Source organism: Triturus cristatus, chromosome 4_1 (assembly GCF_964204655.1).
Source record: "Triturus cristatus chromosome 4_1, aTriCri1.1, whole genome shotgun sequence".
In the NCBI taxonomy this organism is placed as follows: Eukaryota; Metazoa; Chordata; class Amphibia; order Caudata; family Salamandridae; genus Triturus; species Triturus cristatus.
In genome coordinates, this window is record NC_140585.1 from 1077619871 (window position 1) to 1077634556 (window position 14686).

The following is a 14686-nucleotide window of genomic DNA, read 5'->3' on the forward strand; positions in this document are numbered from 1 at the left end:
CATCTCCTTGTGTTTGCTTTGTTCGCCCTAAGTTGGCAGGGTATGTCCAGACGTGGGTCCCTTGCTCACTTTGCCACTGGATTCAAGCTAGCCTGGCTGATGAGGGGTGTTACCCTGAAACCAGTCCAAGGATGCTTATTTCTGGTTCAGGGAAGACCTAGCTTAGCAGTTCAGGCCAGACTGTTCCCATGAGGCACAGGGTCAAGATTGAAGTGATCTAAAGAACGATGATGGATTCAAACCAGATCTGTGACTGGGGGGTGAGTGTCTGAAAAGTTTCAGCGCTCCGTCCATCTTCTCCTTTTGTTTGCTTTGTATCTCCTTGTAATGAAATGGAAACTGTCAGAAAAAGGTTTGCAATAGGTACAATATGATTGTGTATTATTAAAATATATATTTGTAACACACTTATTTTATCCTAAACACTAAATCTCTTGTTTTTTTGGTGGCATTCTATCATACCATGCGTAATACTATTATAAAATAAAGACTTACATATTCACTGTGCTTTCATAGGCAGGATGGGACCTCATACACTATAAATAAGCATGACACTATTTCCTAGTGCATCAACCTGGATTCAGTTCTATGAATGTATGATTGCACACACTGACATCTGCAGTGTACGCATTAACCAACTGAGCTTACATGACATAAATTAAGGAATTTTTTCTACCAATGATTGTAGCTTGCATTTATTTTTCATTTAAGTTATGGGTTTTATATTCTAGCAATATAGTTTCCCTACAATTTCTTCTTTTTGCCCTGTTTCGGGCCCGCCCCAAACTCCCTTACCCTCCTCCATTGCATTCAGGATCATGGTATCTATATGCACTTCTTTCTCTTGATGAGTTTCAAAATACTTTGTAAGAGGCTGTTATTGAGACCCTATCTCTAGCGTAGTCCAGAACACATCAGCCAAACAATTGTGTGGTCCTGGCATCTGCAGCATCCTAGGCTGCGCCACACGACAGGGGTAGGGGGATGGAGGCCGACGAATGAAGCCCTTTTAGCCCACCGGTTGATGTGCGCCTGCCTCACTTAGACATTGACGGAATACTAAAAAAACTGGGGAGCAGATTTACAAGCTCCATGCGCCACTTTTGCGCCGCCGTTGCGTCACTTTTGTGATGCAGCGGCGGCGCAAAGCTAGCGCCATGCTGCGACAGATTTACAACGTGACGCATCTAGGGAGATGCGTCACGTTGTAAAGCCCACATTAAACCCGCATCAGGTTTAATGTATGCAGGGTGGGCGTTACGTCGGAAAAATCCTTGGAAAAGTGACGCAGTGAAATCTTCAAAATTTCACGCAGTCACTTTTCCGACGCTGGTGCGTCAAATCCTTACGCCTGCTTCAAGCAGGCGTAAGGCGTGACGCACCATGTTAGGAATAGGGCAGGTTGGAACAGTGCTGGAGTTGCGTCGCGCTTGCGACACAACTTCAGCACTGCGCCAACCTTACGCCGGCAGATGCGTCACGCATCAGCTTGTCTTTGCGCCACGTTGCACCGCATTATAAATGCGGCGCATCTGCGGTGGCGCAAGGGCAAACTTGCGTGATGCATCTTCCCTGGCGCATCCCTGCTGATTTGCAGGGATGCGCCAGGGAACATAAATCTGCCCCTAAGTACACTGTGCCAATTTTCGCAAATATTCAATACATCATGCTCAAGGCAAAATGTTTGAAAGAACAAAATTAAGTTTAGGCGTTGGTAAATCTGTAGCATGCTTTCTATGGTCTTCTTTGTAAGAATTGTTAGTAAAAAAAGGGTCGACCAGTCGGCTGTTCCCCCGTCCTCATTCTGAATGGCAATTGTGTCTTATATTCGACAAAAATGGCAATGAAAGGGCTGTGATGACACGCAAACACACACAATGCTTGCAATTTACACCCAGGCAGAGGTGATTGAGTTTCCTCTTTTGAACAAGGGATGATGGTTCACAGCAGGTCCAAGAGGATGTAAGATCTCCACACAATGGGGAATGGCGGTCAGTGCTGCTCCTGCAGGGACGTCACGTCAACAAACATTTACAGCTGCAGAGGACTCCTCTAAATGAAGGGTTTCTAGAAACATGTTTGGAACTGATAAGTTGACCACGTCACCAGCCTGAAATAGCGACCTAGATATGCAGACGGTGCTGTTATTCATCAACCATACATCTTGCAATAAATTCCAGTTTTTTAATGCTATGCGCGCTTTGTCAGTTTAAATTAGCTTTTGTTTACAACTGTCTCTTACAGTAATTTTGTGTGCTGCCCATTGTTCTCCTTTATTTCACCGCAGCTGTCAAGCATTGCATTTCTCAATGTGTTTGCATCCATTTTATGTATTGAATAATTGCAGATGTACAGAGTGTCCTATGCTATTGATTGACATTGATGAGCATGGGGAGGGGCCATGACTCACAAGAGGTGAAAGAGATGTTTGTGTGCGTGCCTGTGTGTGTAACTTAATCACTGACAGGGAACCAGAAGCAATCCTGGATAGGCAGTAGGAACATATGTATTACGCACTAGTGTCATTCATAATGTAAACATCTGTCTTTCTGCCTGTTAATATTACCTTTTGTTAATAAGTGTCTGCACACGTTACTCAGCAGGTGTGTCTGCTTTTCCGTCCACTCCTCCACCCAGAAGTATATCCACAGAACCATACAACAATCCAACACACCTATTCCATCCATCTAGAAACCGTGTCACTCATTCATACAGAAACCACCCACCAATCTACAAAGAAACCCACACAACCATCCATCTAGAACCTAACTCACCCTTCCCTATAGACACCCACTCACTATTTCATCTAAAAAACAACTCACCCATCAATTTAGAAACAAGCTCTCTGCCTTCTAGAACTCTTCACACAAATTCATTTAGTAATTCAACCAATCATCCATAGCTCCATGTAGTTAATCCATACCCCCTTTCCATGAAGAAATCCAAGTCTTCATCTAAACAGAAGCAAGCCCATCTCACCCATGCAGAAAACCAAGCGCCAACCCATCATGAAACCTACTCACTTACCTATCTAGAACCCAGCTCACACATCAAGCCCCATCCATCTAGAAATCAACGTGAAGTCCATCTTCAAACTCATCAAACACCCATCGATGTGCAGTTCAAATAGTCGTCGACACACCAATCTACAAACATAAGCATCCATTCACAAAGAAACCCCACCAACACATCGACAAAGTAAGCCAATCTCCGACCCAACTTTAAACCAATCCACCCACCCATCTAGAGGTCCAGCAACTCCTCAAAATAGAAACACTCAACACTCATTTTTAAATTAGTCCACCTATTCATCTATAGACTCATCCAGTCATCCATCCATTTGTTCCATCCATCCATCAATCTATCCCACTGTTTCAATGAAGCAGACATATTAAACATATTCCATAAACTTTGCATGTGTACAAACAACAGTAAATGTGATGTGCACCGTTTTAGTGCGTTTTCAACATTCAACTGAGCAAATATATTTCTCCCTGATATATATCAAAAGAGCATGTTTGTATCAGTGCAACATTTGGAGGAAATAGATCTTAAAGCAACTACTAAGCAAAAACGACAAACTTCGGCTTATGGAGTTTTTACCAATTAAAAGCTTGTGGGCATATCTACAAGGCGGCGATATAAAATTATCGCCGCTTTTGCGTCTGTTTTCGGCCAAAAAGCAGCAATAATTTTATATCGCAATATTAGCAAGGTGATGCTATCGCGTGAAACCTTGCCTTAGCGCCTGAATTCCTAACGCCCATCTTTGCATCTCTAATGAGATGCAAAGTGGGCGTTCCTCCCGAGGATAAGGGGAGAAATGTCTCTAAGCGACATTTCTCCTATTATCAAGCCTCACGCAAAGCAGCATAGCGACAAGAAAAGTAACGATAACCTCTGTTATCGCTACTTTCCTTACGCCTGCTTTGAGGTGGATATCATGGCTAAGTATGTGAGGCCCTATCAGCAATCTATCGCCAAACTTCGTGGGATTATCGCTGGGTTTCCAGCGATAATCTCACGTTTGGCAGTTAGCGCTAGGATTTTTATCGCTTTTGAGATAAGCGTTGCTAATAGCACGCTATCTCAGAGATAAAAATCCACGCTAGCCTGCTATAATTATCCTACCGCTAAGTGCGCTTAGCGATAATTATCGCCGGTTGTTGCTGATATGCCCCTTGATTCGCAGACAACCTTTAATAAATATATGAGACAAACCTATACTGCACTTTTTATTCTGCTTTCATAATACGGATAGCAAACTGTTTTGCCTCAACATAATCATTATCAATGAAGTGAAGGGAGCTAGCTGCATGCGTGACATTTCTTATTAAGAAAATGAAGCAAACCTATAATACTTGAATTTTGAATCCTTCCCACTTCAAAAATCTTCATACTAAATGTAGTGCCATTCTCTAATATAGAAGTAGGAAAATTGTGTAGCCCAGCATTTGCTGATTTTCACCCCAGTGCAAAGTTAATTTAATCTACCAAAGAATTTCAATGACAATAATAAACAAAAAAAACTAACATTTTATTACAGCAATTGCACAATGGTTATGTTATCTTCCTTGCTCAACAACAGTTCACTATAAACTTACGGCCAACAGGTGTCAGATTAGCGTCACTGAACACTCATTGCTTGCATTTTAACTTAAAATATGCACATATTTTCTGCAAAAACAATAATGTCAATATAATCGTCGCTGATTTTCACATGAATCAGTCTGATGGATGGCTTGTGTCATTTTAAAGACTCTTCGGTCATTCTCTCATGACAGATTGGTGCAGAGTGGCTCCTTTCCTATGCACGATCTGTATCAGGAATTTGATTAGTACTTCTGCATGTGCATATTATCCATCATGAATGTATAATGTAGAGGGGCCATCAAAGGGAATTATCCTGAGAAGTGAGACATGTACTTGTTCAACCAATTTCAGATATAATCTTATCTGCAGTTCCACTAGGGCTGCAGCGTGAGGTGAGCTTTGCGATATAACACTTTAATTATGGATGTTCAGCACTAGTCAGATAGGTGAAGCATTGTGTTTCCACAATTTGTTTGCTTTCATGTTCAGGTACATTGCCTGATCAGTAAAAGACAAGCTCCTCCTGTCGAACGTCACTTCACCACAAAAACGTAAGCATTGTGGTCTAAAAGAGGCCATGGAACATGTTTACATACTAGACTTATTGGATCAGCTGAGTGGGCACAAGAGGCTGGCCCAAACATCTCCATGAGGGCCTGGGCTGACTCTACTACAATTTATTTTCATACAGGGCTAAAAGGTTTAGTTTTACAAAGCATGTTTCTAAATACGTTGGCCAAGAATCCATAGATTTTCCCACTAGTTTCAAAGTGAAATTTAAGAAATATTTCAGTAATTGTGGTCTGGCTTGAGACCCAGAAGCCCTATTTGGATGCAGTAAGAAATCAGTTATGTGCCTATATGAAATGTGTGTGCTGTTGCATTAGTCCTTATTTTATAGATGGGTTTTCTTAAGATTTCTGAAGCCATTCCACCTTTAAAGTGGACCGGTATGGCTAGTCTAGCACTGTATGTTCTTTTTGAGCATGTGATTTTTGTTACATTTAAATAGTATGAGCTCCTGCAGTAGGTGGTTGGTGAATTACATGCAACTGATTATTGGCAGATCAAAGGATGCTTTGAAAACAAAACATGCTGTATGTTAAGGAACACTGAGGTTTCCACTGAATCAAACCTGAAAAGACAATGAACTGCCATCGACCATTGGGAAAACGTGCTGCTTCTAAGACGGATCTTCCAGCTTCTTATTTACATCAACACTAACATCTTTGTGTGATGGGGTGACAGTAGTAACTTTTTTCATATATAGCGTTTTTACTGCATTTCTGTCTTTTCTAAGTTATAAAAATGAAAATAGTTACTAGTATCCAATTTACTGGCACCGAATTTACCCACCTAGGAAGGATGGAAGGCTCATACCGTCTTGCTAGGTTCTGAATTCATCACTTGCAGATCCTGCATTTGCAGTGGAAAAGTACAGCTCACTTAGCCATCCTCCTAGTTAGACTCAACGATTTAATTAATCAAGAGTGCTAAATATATGCAAGTTGTTCAGCTAATCATCTTTCTTCAGTGATAGTCAGTTCTTCTGGATGATTAAGCTGTTTCTCTAAATAATGGTAAAGTATGTACTAAATACCGTGTTCATATTCATGCTCCAATTATAATGTTCTACTAAAATACGCTTCTTCAGTAAACAATATCCCTTTCCCAATAAACACGGAGACTGTTTATTGCTGCATATACTCATCATCACGTAGGTGTATGATGTTTTGGCCTGCGAATGGTGTTCTTTAACTCCTAAAGCACTAGGGCCCTCATTTATGGCAATTTGGCATAGGGCGACTTGCTTTGCTGCTCTACGCCAAAGTGAAAGGACAGGAATGCATTGTATTTATTCAATACAGTGCATTCCTGTCCTTTTTCCCTGCGCTGGCGATGTTTCGGCAGCCTAGTGCCAATGCAGGCACCCTTGCCCCATGGTGCAAGGGTGCCTGTGTTGTCAGCAGCATTGTTTTTAGATCAAGAAAGGGCCCTTCCTGCACATAAGCAATCCTAAGAGATGTTTTCCTCTTTCTATGAGGCTCATTTATGGGATTTTGGTGTAGGGCAGTGCGAAAAGGCACCTTGCTTTACTACCCTACGCCAAAGTGAAAGGGCAGGAATGCAGTGTATTTAGGAAATATGGTGCATGCCTGTCCTCTTTTCCTGTGCTGTCGCAATCTCAGCATTCTAGCGCCAATGTAGGCAACCTTGCACCATGGTGCAAAAGTTCCTCTGTTGTATGCCAGATTGTTTTTGTGCAGGATGGGGCACCGACCTGAACAAAAACAATCCTAAGAGGTTTCTCCTCTTTCTATGTATGCTGCAGGATGCAACACACATAGGAAGTGGAAAAACAAGGAGAAATAAACATATTACTCCTTACTCCTCACCTAGGATTTAGCACTTTCCCACTTGTACATGATTTTGCAAATCTGGGGTAGCATCAGATTCCATGGGGGTTCCGTGGAAATACCCACTGCAATACCCAGGGAACACCTCCCAGACACAGAGTCAGGTGATGGGAGGTGTTCCAGAGTCTGGGATTTGTTGCCCTACTCATGATTTATGATGACACTTAAAGCCATGAGGGAGGCTTTGAGTGGCTTCATAAATTGGACTGGGAGCCCTGCGTCACATTTACATAGTGCAAAAGGGATACCGGACTCTCATAAATATGCCCCTTTGTGTGCTGCAAAATGCAGTACACATAGAAAGAGGATAAAGAAGGATGAAATAAGGATATTTCTCCCAGTTCTCCCTCACCTCAGGAGTCGTAAGGATTTGGTGATTCCCCAGGTGAACATGATCTTGTAAATCGGGGACAGCATCGAAGTCCATGGAAGTTATGAGGGAAAACCTACCACAACATCCATGGAACACCTCCCAAGCATAGAGTAAGACAATGCAGCGATTTGTGCTGCTTTGCATTACTCCATATCTATGGAGCCATCCAAAGCAATGCAGAGTGGCTTTCAGTGGCCTCATTGACATGATTTTGTAATCGGCGCTGATGGAGTGTCACCAAAAGTGATGCTTCAGTGATGCAGGGAGCTCGTAAATAAGCACCCTCCTTCCTGGATATTTTTTGCACTTATCATTTTCACCCAAAGTGTTCTCTAAGCATATGAATGGCTACTTTGTTACTGTATGTTGTTATATGCATACAAGCAGTAACTCGACCACTTGAAAAAATAGCGCAAATACTGTGACTGTAATAATGTTTGCACAGATTTGAACACTGAGATTGAGAGGCAACACATAGATTAATACAACACATGTAACATCAAGTCCACTAACAGGAACAATTCCATAATTATGGACAAATATTCTTAAAGAGACTTTTTATTATTTCTTCTTTTTTTCAATCTTGGGATTGTTACAAATAGACACAATTCTAACTTAGGCATGTGTAAACACAGACGCGGCAGGCTGGACAGCACTGCCAAACAGAGCTGGTAGTGAAAGAACCAGAACCTTGGTAGGACTCGTGCTATGCAGTTACAGCTCTACCTCAACATTTGAATTTCGAAAGCCCTGAAGAAGCCCTCATCTAGGGCCAAACGGGTTGGTTGCATCTATTTATAAGAATCCCAAGATAGAGAAAAAGAAGAAAGAATAAAACGGTTCTTTAGGAATATTTATCCATAATTATGGAATTGTTCATGTTAGTGCACTTGATGTTACATGTGTTGCATTAATCTATGTGTTGCCTCTCAATGTCAGTGTTCAAATCTATATCCTTTATGTCCATTGGGCAGCTGGTCATTTGAGGAGGGCAATAGTGCTGAAAAAGAAAAAAAGAATTGTGACTATACTGGGTGGTGCAGTGATTCAGTTTTTCTAGCTGCCACTATTTCTTCAATAAAGTTTGCACAGAAAAGTTTTATATGGTAGTGACAAGGTTGAATTTTTGAGTTAAAAAACAGTTGGATAGGCAACAGTGTCTCCAAGTAATGAATTGCAAAATGTTGTCTTTCATTAATTTTCATGGATATCACAGACATACACAACGAGGCATACATACAAACACACATGCCCACACACACACACACCCTGGAGGAAGTGTTTATGTCTAATTTAAACTTTCTGTGGGGATTTTTCATATTTATGAACACGACTACAGCCGAACTGCTGAATGGAATTACACCTAATTTGTCAGGAAGCTAGATGTTGGTCTAGAAAGCGTGCTTTTTATGATTTGATGTAAATTAAAGTTGAAAAAATAAAGATATCTTGAAATGCAAGTCCTTGCAGTGGACTCGCAGATCCTACTAAAATTTGATTGGCTGCCAATACTTCAACCTGGAAGTGTTGGCAGCCATCTTGAGACTCGGCTTGAAACCATGTCCCAGAAAAAAAGTACAAAATAAAGAAAAGGGGGCAGGGTAGGTATACACTGACCCCCCAAATATGGTGGGGGGGTCCCACAGGGACCCCGCCGGAGTTTAAAAGATTTTTTTAAAGTTTGCTGCAGACTTGCGGGTGGATCCCCAAGGACCCTCAATAGACAAGGGGACCTCATCACCCTACTAGTGGTGCGCGAAAAGGCACATTTGCAGAGGAGTGGAGAAAGGGGGTGTGGCCACCAATGAGGTCTCAGCAATCCCGCTGTATGAGGCTTACTGGAGGTAACAGGAGGTCTAGTTGGCCCTCAAGTATGTTAAGTAAGTCCTGCACAGCAGGATTGCTAAGAGGTCTTCGGAGGCCACACCCCCTTTCACCACCACCCTGCAAATGCAGCTCCTGGTGTAATACTGGTTGGGGTAAGAAGTCCACTTTATTCCTGAGGGACCTTGGTGCCCAAGAAGCCATCCTGGTACCTCGTGTAAGTCCTATACAGCAGGATTCATGGGAGCTAGTCAGAGGCCCGCCCTTTTCTCCATCACTTTGTAAACGCAAGTCCTACTTAAAAAAACAAAAATTCACTGAAAAAAACAAAGGTTAAAGGGACTTTATAGTTAGGAATTAGCATTTAAAAATCCTTATAAATTAAATCAAAAAGCAAAAGACTACAGGGGTCGTATATTTAGAAAATTAATTTTAAAAACCTTAGATATTCACAGCGAAAACCCAGGAATGTTATAGTTCGGCTGATGTTTTCCTCTTACAATACCAGAGAAATTCAGTCATTATGGTTAGTGAGCTAAGTAACTCACGCCCCTGCAATGCACTACTTATGAACTCACATATTACATCACTCATGACATGGTCAGTAGCATCACTCATGACATACCAAATTGCATCACTGATAACATCATCCACAGAATCTCAGATGCCATGACTCACATCCCCAAATAACCTTTCATACACCTACTCCAACTTCCACACTACCATTCCCAAAACCATTCGCACACCCATACAAGTACTTATACACCCACTCACTGATTCATAGATCAACACACACATCCACTCACTCACCCATACAGCCACTCACACACCCACTCACTCACTAATACAGCCATTGACATATCCACTGATACACCTATACAGCCACTCACACACTGAGTCAGTCACCCATAGAGCTCCTCAGGTACCTACTCACTCACCCATACAGTCAATCACACATCCGCTTACTCACACATACAGTTACAGTCATACTCACTCACTTACTCATACAAATATTAACAGGTACTCACTCACCCATACAGTCACTCGCATAATTCATCACTCACCTATCCTGCCTTTCACATACCCAGTTACTCACCCATATACAACTGACACATGCACTCACTGACAGACACAGCTAACTCACTCATATAGCCCCTCACACATGTATCACTAACCCATACAGCTACTGACTCACTCACTTACACATCCATACAGGCAGTCACACCCACCCTCACCCACCCACAGAGACACTCAGAAACCCATAGAGGTACTCATACAGCCACTTAGACACTAACTGCCAGATAGGTACAGACATTCACACAACCTGTCACTCACCCATACATTCACTGAGACACCTTATCACTCACTTATACAGTTAGGCACACACCCACTGAATCATCCAATCAGGCACTCATACACCCACTAATTCACCAATACACCTTGGTATATATATTTAACACTCATAAACATTTAAGAACACTCACAGTAACTGGATGATGTCATCAGTGACATCATCAGCGATGTCATTTGATATATCATCAATGATGACACTGACCATGTCATGAGTGATGTCATACGTGAGGTCATAAGCAGTGCATTGCGGGGGTGCGAGTAGTTAGCTCACTAACTATAAAGGCTGAATTTCTCTTTTTTTGTATGAGTCAGCCTAACTATAATGTCCATGTAACCTTTGTCTTTTTTAGTGAATTTATAAGGTTTATATTAATTCAATTTCCTAACTATAACATCGCTGTATCCTTTGTTTTTTTTAGTGAATTATATATAGGCTGTCCTGTTTTAGGTCTAAACCTACAATAACTTATAAAACCCCATCAAAAGGAAAATAGGCCTCACTAGTGTAAACAAATAAACACTGAAAAACACCTTTGTGACCACAAACTAAATGCATTCAAAGAAATAAAAGGTGAGTGAAAGAGTCATTTTTATTTCTTCCTGAATGGGCCAATACAATGTAACTTTGTTATACAAGGCAGCAGCAAGAAAGACTGGGCTAACATTATTTTGCTTGAGTTTTGTTATCTAGGGATGTTACTAAAATATTGCTTCTTCTTCCTTTTGCTTGTTTCAGTTTTGTGATCTTTGGTCTGAAGATGCAGGGTTTAGAAGCATGTTTTATGTTTTATTTAATTATTTTTTAAACTGTAGATTAGCAGGAAATCTCAAAATCATATTTGATATTTTAGCTACGTTTGATTCTTTCAATGATAGGTAAAATGGCTGGTTTCATTAGAATCTTTCCCAATAAGCAAACACATGTTGAGAAGCAATTCAGGACATTTTATTTTACAGTGCATGACAAATGGCTTGCAATGATGCATAGAAATGTCCCTTCACCAACCATGATTGTGACATAATGTATTAACGTTTGAATGAACTTTTGACAAAATATTGGTTTATAATTTGGATTAAACTTGGTGTATGACATGCATATTTGTTTATCGTGAGGATCAATTCCTGCACTTCGCAGTGCGACTGATTGGCACGTAAGGCACGTGTCTTCTGGATTACTTATCACTTATCCGTGACCTTTGGGACAGATCACGGCATCGTGTCTTCTAGATTACCCTTCACCAACCTTGGCATTTGAAGTCAATGAAGCCTCACTGAAGTACTCTGCACAAGTTCTAGATCCCGTCCGTAAAGGGGAATTTTCTTTGGACTTTAAAAGTACTGCTTAATTTTTGATTGCTCAAATAACTGAGGGAACATGTGCCCAGTTCAGCACATATGTTGCACAAACTGTCCCTGAGAATCGCAATATTCAGGGCACCAGTATTTGCAAGGAAAGCTATGGCAGTGGCCAGAGTTGGCAAATTGTATACTGGCAATTTTGAATTTGCCTTTCTCAGGTGCCATTGTTGACAGGGCCTTTTCACAGATAAACGTTTACATGGGAAAGAAAGAGTGAGCACGGATGACCATAAACTCACTAAAGAAGTATTGTATGGTGTACTCCAGTAAGTTTGATTTGTAAAAATATATTTGGACCTCATATACCCTGTACGCCCACTGTGTATACATATTCACAATCAGTGCAGAAAGCAAGCAGTAATAAAAGCAAAACAGTCCATAAACACCAGAAAAACACTGTTTGTTTTGTTTTTAATGGCACGAAAATGTATACCCATTGACAACCACTGTTTTTGAAGGTATTGAAAACACTGAAAACCCCCCACTAGAATTGACTAAAAATAGAAACTGAAAACTGGAAAGCCTAATTTGATATTTATATATATATTACCTACTGGCGGTTGACAGTAGGTAGTTATAATTAGGACCTATTATCCATAGGAAAATCGTAACATTCTATTCCCAATAACTTTGGCGCCGGTTGACGAATCTTCGCAAAATTTTCAAAATTAATGGCCCGTTCCGGTCAGCTCCTATCCTGAAAGTGTGGGGGTGATTCATCAAGCAGGGGCTGAGAAAAAAGGGCGGTCCCAAAACGTGTTTTCTCTATGTTATTTCTCATAGAAAATTTTAGACATGGCTACAGCCCGAACACCTGAACAGAATTACACCAAATTTTGCAAAAAGGTACCCCTTGGTTCAGAAAGCGCCCTTTTTTTTAAATGGTGTAAATTCGTTCAGCAGTTCCAGAGAGATTAACAAAATAGAGGTCAAAAATCAATTTCCCATAGGAAACACAGTTATAGCAAAAACAGCTGAACTGAATTATACCAAATTTGGCAAAAAGGTACTGCTTGGCTCAGAAATCAACCTTTTAAAAAATGGTGTAAATCCGGTCAGTAGTTTTTGAGAAATTAAGAAATAAAGACAGTGATATCTAGAGGCACGGAGGAACCGCACACCCTCCCGATCACGAGCTTCATGCTAATTGGCTGTCAAAACTTCAAACCAGGAAGTGTTGGCAGCCATCTTGTGCCTCGGTAGAACTGAGGCACAAGAAAAGCGAAAAACAAATGTGCAAAACACGAAAAGGGGGAACGGTAAAAACACCCTGACTCCCTAGGCCTGCTCAGGGGGTCCCACAAGGACCCCCAGGGCCCAAAAAATATATTTTTTAAACCCGCGGGATGTGCGGAGGGTCCGCGGATCAGGACGCGGATCCTCCGCGCATCCTACAGGTTGAAAAAAAGAAAAAAATGGTTTTTTGGGTGGGCCAAGTCCCGGGGGCAATGTTTAGATTATAATGGGGGGCCCAAAGGGGCCCCCCAGCCCTGGGAACCACCACCCCCGGGTCTTTTCAAAAGTATTTGTGGGAGGGCTCACGGCCCCCCGCAGCCCTGGGGACTGCCACCCCCCAGGGCTTCAATAGTAAATGGGTGGGGGGCTCAAAGGCCCATCCAAGCCCCGGGGACAGCCACACCCGGGGCTTTTATAAAATATTGGCGGGGGGCACATGGCCCCCCGCAGCCCTGGAGACCGCCACCCCCAGGGCTTGTTTGTAAAAAAAATTAACTACCTGTGTAGGGGGGCTCCAACCCCCCAACACGCCCCGGGGACTGCCACCTCCCCAGGGCTCTAATTATTAAAATTTGAGGGTACGTTATGGACCCATGAGCCCCGGGGACCACCACCACCCCGGGGCATTGCACATGTTGGGGGGGCCACACGGCCCCCCTCCTGGAGCCCTGTGATGGCCCTGGGGACCACCACTCCCCAGGGCCGGGTCCTGCAGTGTCCCGGGGTGCCCACCCCCGGGAAACTGCTTCGGATTTTGGAAGAGAGAGCAGGAAACCTGCTCTCTCTTCCAAAAACTAAAGCCGATTGCTTTTTCACACGGGGAGCTGCATCTTAGCAGCTCCCCGTGTGGAAAAGCAATGCCGGCACCCGCAGGATGCGGGGAGCCAGCAGGACCGTGGGGGGATTGGGGACCCCACCACTGTCCCCAAAGGATAGGGCTGGCCCTGGAGGATGGGGTCCCCAGGGCCATAAGTGGCCCGGGAGGGGGGTCACGCAGCCCCCATCCTCAATAATTAAAGAGAAAGAAAGAAAGAAAAAAAAACGAAGGCCGGCCCCGGGAGATGGGGTCCCCGGGGCCATAAATGGCCTGAGGAGGGGGGCAACGCAGTCCCCCTCAAAATAAATTTTTAAATAAAAACTGGCCATGCCCCGGGGGATGGGGTCCCCGGGGCGATTATGGCTCCTGGAGGGAGGCCACGTGGCCCCCTTCCAATTTTTTTACAAAATAAATAAAAAATAGGGGTCAGGCCCTGGGGATGGGGTCCCCAGGGCCAATAAAATAGGAAAAGAAGGGAGGCCACACAGACCCCATTCTTAAAAAGAAAAAAAAAAAGACCGGCATCGCGCTGGAGGCCGCGCCCCCTCCCAGCAGCACTTTGCAAACACGCCCCCTGGTGCGTTTGCAGATAGGGAACTAATTCCCCTTGAATACTGGGGGTCCCTGGGGGCCAACTAGCCCACCAGGAACCTCCAGTATGCGCCAGGGAGCTGCCTTGCAGAGAGGTGTTCAGAGGCCATGCCCCTTTTTAAC